This window comes from Schistocerca serialis, chromosome 5 (genome assembly GCF_023864345.2).
Source record: "Schistocerca serialis cubense isolate TAMUIC-IGC-003099 chromosome 5, iqSchSeri2.2, whole genome shotgun sequence".
In the NCBI taxonomy this organism is placed as follows: domain Eukaryota; kingdom Metazoa; phylum Arthropoda; class Insecta; order Orthoptera; family Acrididae; genus Schistocerca; species Schistocerca serialis.
Window position 1 is genome coordinate 99,074,631 of NC_064642.1, and position 6,604 is coordinate 99,081,234.

At 39.7% G+C, this 6,604-nt stretch overlaps 1 pseudogene; it reads left to right on the top strand.

Annotated features, from left to right (window-relative positions):
* Window positions 1-4,032: 4,032 nt before the first annotated feature.
* Window positions 4,033-4,150, top strand: LOC126482796 (5S ribosomal RNA; annotated as a pseudogene).
* The last annotated feature ends 2,454 nt before the right edge of the window (window positions 4,151-6,604 follow it).

Consider the following 6,604-nt stretch of genomic DNA (forward strand, 5'->3'; position numbering starts at 1 on the left):
CCTCTCTTTCTCTTATACTGCCATTGTCCCCTTCGCTCTTTCTATACCATAAGCACCGTCTATTATCTCCCAGTATTTATTACTTTCCCATCTGTTTTCCACAGCCACTTCCCCTTCTCTCTCAACATAAAAAACTGCGAATGTATACGCATGCCAAAATTTTTTTCGATAATTTTTGAAGGTGGTGAGTGAGGTAGGATGAAGCAGCTACCACACTTTTCAGTCAAAGTATTTTAAACAATATCATATTCATCTTTTTTGTGTTCAGACAGGAACATTTTTCCGGTGGTTCTCTCCTTTAACTTCCCAGAGCATGGTATGCCATTCATATAAAAAGAACTTAATGTGTCAGTAAAATTTTGATACTAACTTACGTGAAATGGAAATAATGCAAAACTAGTATTAAACCTGAGACCGAAATTTACGTGCACAAAACTTCGCTCTTCCTTAGTACTACAAAATGGGGTTCCCAAACGTTCTAGTGATAACGAAGATACATTGCAGCATATCTCTCAGTGCTATGTCACTACATAAACAACGTTTTGGTCTCACAACAGGTTTTACTTGCGTATTTTACATATACATGTATGGTTAATTTGAACCTCTGCATATGGGAAACGGACAAATATGTCTCTAAAATTATCTTCGGAACTGTTCCTGATCGGAATCTCAGGGACATACCGTACAAACTTTAGCCATCTGTTGTGTATAGGCGTCTTGGAATCCACAGCTCGGTTTTTGTATGAAAAAATGGTATAAAACCGCTTTTTTGGGGAGTTTTCTAAGAACCGCCAATGAACTAATAAAGATTTTTGAAAGGGGAGGTTCCACTTCTATATAAATGTCTATAGAAGATGCAGGTGAAAATTTGAGCAATTTTCTGCGGTTATTTTTTGTTTAGATTCTGCCGTATACAAGAATTTACGTGCGTATTTTACACGTAGAACTAGTGTAGCTTTGTACATGTGTATCTCGGGAAAGGGTAAAGACGTCAAGAAACTTTTCAAGAATGTTCGAGATCTGGATCTTACACATACACATGTGACCAAAAGTATCCGGACACCTGGCTGAAAATGACTTACAAGTTCATGGCGCCCTCCATCGGTAATGCCGGAATTAATTATGGTGTTGGCCCGCCCTTAGCCTTGATGACAGATTCCACTTACGCAGGCACACGTTCAGTCAGGTGCTGGAAGGTTCCTTGGGGAAAGGCAGTCCATTCTTGAAGGAGTGTTACACTGAGAAGAGGGATCGATGTCGGTCGGTGAGGTCTGGCACGAAGTCAGCTTTCCAAAACATCCCAAAACTGTTCTGTAGGACACAGGTCAGGACTCTGTGTAGGCCATTCCATCACAGGGATGTTATTGTCGTGTAACCACTCCGCCAGAGTCCGTGCATTATGAACAGTTGTTCGATCGTTTTGAAAGATGCAATTCCCATCCCCGAATTTCTCTTCATCAGTGGGAAGCCAGAAGGTGCTAAAAACATCAATGTAGGCCCGTGATGTGATAGTGCCATGCAAAACAACAAGGGGTGCAAGCCCCCTCCATGAAAACCACGACCACATCGTAACACTATCGTCTCCGAATTTTAGTCTTGGCACTACACATGCTGGCAGATGACGTTCACAAGGCGTTCGCCATATCCAAACCCTGCCATCGGGTCGTCATATTGTGTACCGTGATTCGTCATTCCACACAACGCTTTTCCATTATCCAATCGTCCAATTTTTACGCTCCTTAATCCAAGAAAGGCGTCGTATGACATTTACCAGCGTGATGTGTGGCTTATGAGCAGCCTTTCGACCATGAAATCCAAGTTTTCTCACCTACCGCCTAACTGCCATAATACTTGTAGTGGATACTGATGCGGTTTGGAATTCCTGTGTAATTGTCTGGATACATGTCTGCCTACTACACATTACGAACCTCTTCAACTATCGGCGGTCTCTGTCAATCAACAGGCGAGGTCTGCCGGTACGCTTTTGTGCTGTACGTGTCCCTTTACGTTTCCACTTCACTGTCACATCGGAAACAGTGGACATAGGTATGTTTGGGAATGTGGAAATCTCGCGTACAGACGTATGGTACCAGTGACACCCAATCACCTGACCACGTTCGAAGTCCGTGACGTCCGCAGAGCGCCCCATTCTGCTCTCTCACGATGTCTAATGACCACTGAGGTCGCTGGTATGGAATACCTGGCAGTAGGTGGCAGCACAATGCACCTAATATGAAAAAAGTATGTTTTTTTGGGGATGTCCGGGTACTTTTGATCACCTAGTGTACATCGTAAAAATTTCAGTTGCTTTATGCATAACCGCCTTTGAATCTAAGGCTCGTTTTTGTCAAGAAAAATTATTTAAAAACACATTTTTAAGGTTTTGCTAAGGAACCGCCCACGAACTAACTGTGCCTCCAAAAATCCCTTAAGACCTACCTTAGGCCTCAAGAAATGCTAAAAGAACCGCAGGATTTGTTCCATTTACCTAAGCAAGAGGAGCTGTGCGATATTTATACTTCGCCCTGTACTGTCGGCTAACGACACTAAGACGACACTTTTGTTGGCTGTACAGATGGTCCTTGCATAAGGAAGTCGAGTTTAGAATGGTAGTAATGGAATGAAAAATATAGCATGCTTTAATAAATAACAATTTGAACAGCTATGTTCGGGTCGGAGCCCCGGGTACTGTAAGGTTTCATATAAATATGTTTTCCTGCTAATCATTAAGCTCCCTATCATAGGTTGTCTGTGTTGCTCTCACGTAATAGGAATATTATTTTGACATATACAGCATTATATTTAATATGTTACTAAGTTGGTTCATACTTTCTTGTAGCTCCATGTAGATTGAGTGTACTACGTCCATTATAACCAATCTGCACATCACTGCATTAGGACAATACTTTAGTACGTAGCTCTTCAGACGTGTAAGGGTTTGAGTCTCCGACACCTCAGTACCTCCACAGTGTAATCTTATGACCAATATACAACTCACTTTATGGTTTATTGCCGTGGTAGTTTCGCTTTACCTTTTACGTAATTATTGAAATGTTTTCTCACATTTAAGATGAACATCAACAAAAGCAAAACGAAGATAATGGAATGTAGTCGAATTAAGTCGGGTGATGCTGAGGGAATTAGATTAGGATATGAGACACTTAACTGATGATGGTCGAAGTAGAGAGGATATAAAATGTAGACTGGCAATGGCAAGGAAAGCGTTCCTGAAGAAGAGAAATTTGTTAACATCGAATATAGATTTAAGTGTCAGGAAGTCATATATGAAAGTATTTGTATGGAGTGTGCCATGTATGGAAGTGAAACATGGATGATAAATAGTTTGGACAAGAAGAGAATAGAAGCTTTCAAAATGTGGTGTTACAGAAGAATGCTGAAGATTAGATGGGTAGATCAAATAACTAATGAGGAGGTATTGAATGAATTGTGGAGAAGAGAAGTTTGTGGCACAACTTTACTAGAGGAAGGGATCGGTTGGTAGGACATGTTCTGAGGCATCAAAGGATCACCAATTTAGTATTGGAGGGCAATGTGGAGGGTAAAAATCGTAGAGGGAGACCAAGAGATGAATACACTAAGCAGATTCAAAAGGACGTAGGTTGCAGTAGGTACTGGGAGATGAAGAAGCTTGCACAGGGTAGAGTAGCATGGAGAGCTGCATCAAACCAGTCTCAGGAATGAAGACCACAACAACAACAAAGTTCTGACTAACGCGAGAAAAAGTAAAAAAAAAAAAAAAAAAATGTGGCTTACGATGTCATGTTGTAGACTATATACATGGTTCTACAAATTTTGTACGCCATTACTTCCACATTTGTGGCGTAATAGACAAAACTGCTGTTACATAATAGACGAAGTAGCTGTTCATATATTTTAATCAAATGTGTAAGGGTTAGAGTCCATACTCTTCCTAATCTGAGTATAACCTTTAATCATGGCATTTCTACGTAGACAATGAGCTGGAAACCCTGATAAATGGTATCCATTTTTTTTAATCATTACTGCTTCATTGCCAACGGTCTTGCCGCAGTGGATACACCGGTTCCCGTGAGATCACCGAAGTTAAGCGCTGTCGGGCGTGGTCGGCACTTGGATGGGTGACCATCCAGGTCGCCATGCGCTGTTGCCATTTTTCGGGGTGCACTAAGCCTCATGATGCCAATTGAGGAACTACTCTACCTAATAGTAGCAGCTTCAGTCAGAATACCGTCATAACGACAGGGAGAGCGGTGTGCTGACCCCACGCCCCTCCTATCCGCATCCTCCACTGAGGATGACACGGCGATCGGATAGTCCCGGTAGGCCACTCGTGGCCTGAAGACAGAGTGCTTTTTTTTTATTACTGCTTCGTTCCACTGAAATATTAAGCTAGTTTTCCAATTTGTTGCCTGACGTACTTTTATGGGCGTCGCTACTGTTTATTATGGTATATTTTATCACCATTTGTATACTCGTGTACAGGAACAAGGGTTTAAACCCTATAACGTTGCTTTTATCTTTTCATGTTTTATCATATACTGTGTTCACTTTATATGGTGTATCGTCATTTTCAGATGTACAACGTTTTTATCAGATTAGATTAGATCAGATTCAGTTTTCACTCCATAGACCAAAAAAATTAGATCATTTTCCTGGGTGTGGACCATGTCAGAATGTATAACATAAAAAGATAAAAGATTTGAATGTAGTACTTACTATTCTGGTCACTCGTCAGGAGATTGTCAAAATAGGTGAATAAATTACAGTAAACTGGAATTGCTAATATTTACAGAATTAATACAGTGTCAGAAAGAAATTTTTATGCACTTTTAATACATTTATCATAAACAAAATATCTTATCTTGACTGTTGTGATCAAGTGCTGTCAAAGCTGAAATCTAACTGACATTTTTATTTAAGCTGGTCTAACAGTCCCTGTTAAGATATTCACCTACAGAATAGAAGGAATTGCCTATCAAAAAGCCTTTCAAAGTCTCTTTAAACCGTACTTTATCTGAAACAAAGTTTTTATTGGTTGCTGGAAATTTATTGAAAATATGTGTTCGTCATTACTGAACTCCTGTTTTGACCAAGGTAAGTGATTGTAGGTTTTTATGTAGATTGTTCTTATTCCTAGTATTAATACTATGTATTAAGCTATTGTATGGAAGTAAAGATGTATTACTTCCAACAAATTTCATTAAGGAATAGATATACTGAGAAGCAGTGGTTAGAATACGACGTGCCTTGAACGGGTTTCTACATTGTGTTCTTGAATTTACGACATAAATTAGTCTTAAATGAATTTGCACACTAAAACCTTTTGCCCAGTTTGCAGAGGTACCGCAGAATATGATCTGTTACGACATAATACAATGAAGGTGAGCAATTTTTTTATATTTATATCTCCTACATCTGACATCATTCTCATTGCAAATACAGACTTGTTTGGGTGACTAAGCAATTCGCATAGGTGGGGTTGGTGGGATCACTCATGGGAAAATTCCTGCAGTAGTGGGTGTTAGAACTGCACCTTTTTTAGATTGAAGTCAGCTAATAGGTATTCCTGCTTAAGGGAAGTCTCTCTAACAAAGGAACCACTTTTGACAAAGCTTAGGTATCCGAGTAATGAGGGAATTAGTATATTTCGTCAAAATATATAAGGTATTAGAGATAAAGTTAGTGAACTGCTTACAGATGTTGACTCTGAAATTATTAGTATATCTGAACACTTCTTAAATAAGGAGATAATTCAGAGGCTTTCTTTACCAGGATACAGGTTGGCTGGCAGCTTTTGGAGGAGCTCTTTGCGGTGTGGGGGAGTAGCCATGTATGTGAAAAACGGCATCCCGTTTGAGTCAATTGATGTTTCGAAGTACTGCACTGAAAAGGTGTCTGAATGTTGTGCAGGTGTGGTTAAATTTAATGGAGCTAATCTTCGAACTGTTGTTATTTATAGATCCCCAGACTCAGATTTCACAACATTTTTGAAAAAGCTAGAGGAGGTTCTTGGTTCACTTTATAGGAAATACAAAAAGTTAGTTATATGTGGTGACTTCATTATTAATTGTATAAGTGATTGTGCGAGGAAGAGGATGCTGGAAGACCTCCTTAATTCATATAATCTTATGCAAACCGTATTCTTTCCAACGAGAGCGCAAGGGAACAGTAGAACAACCACAGACAACATTTTTCTTCATTCCTCATTACTAGAAGGGCATTCTGTTACCAAAAAGGTGAATGGCCTTTCAGATCATGATGCACAAATTTTAACTCTAAAAGATTTCTGTGCTGCAACTCGTGTTAAATATAGTCATCAGCTGTTTAGGAAAGCTGATCCAGTTTCTGTAGAGACCTTTGTAAACCTTATCAAGGAACAAGAGTGGCAAGATGTTTATAGCACTGGTACAGCGCTCTTTGAAAATTGCTTTCTGTTAGAACGTTCAAAACAGGGTACTGGCACAAACGGGCAGCCTGGGTGGCTGACTAGAGGGATAAGAATATCTTGTAGAACAAAGTGGCAATTATATCAAAACGTTAGAAACAGTCAAAATCTAAATGCAGCAGCCCATTGCAAACAGTATTGTAAAGTGCTTAAAAATGT